The sequence below is a fragment of the Coccinella septempunctata genome, chromosome 2 (genome assembly GCF_907165205.1).
Source record: "Coccinella septempunctata chromosome 2, icCocSept1.1, whole genome shotgun sequence".
Taxonomy (NCBI): Eukaryota; Metazoa; Arthropoda; class Insecta; order Coleoptera; family Coccinellidae; genus Coccinella; species Coccinella septempunctata.
In genome coordinates this window covers 52,335,113-52,335,467 of record NC_058190.1, presented here as the reverse complement: position 1 = coordinate 52,335,467, position 355 = coordinate 52,335,113, and positions in this window count along the sequence as shown.

The window sequence follows — 355 nt, the reverse complement described above, 5'->3', positions numbered from 1 at the left end:
ACTTTCCACGAGAGAAGACATTCCCATCCACGCAGGTGAGAGCTGTGACGTCACCCCAGAACCAGGTGACGCTCCGCGGTGCATCCGGGAGTTAAACGGAGAGCAGAAGAAACCATCTCCGGAAACGAGAACGACGGTCGGGTGGGATTTATGTTGCGGGGCAACCGATGACCCCTGCGGACGGCTTTTGGCGAAGAAGGATCTGGGTTCAGCGCTGGGTGATGGCCCTCCGTCGGCCCTGACTTATATCCGGCAGATCCGGATCCTGGAGGTATCCGAGTCAGGGTGGTTTTGAAATTGGAATCTTTGACTTGTATAGGGGAGACTGGGGAGGGTTGATACGTTGGAATATTTA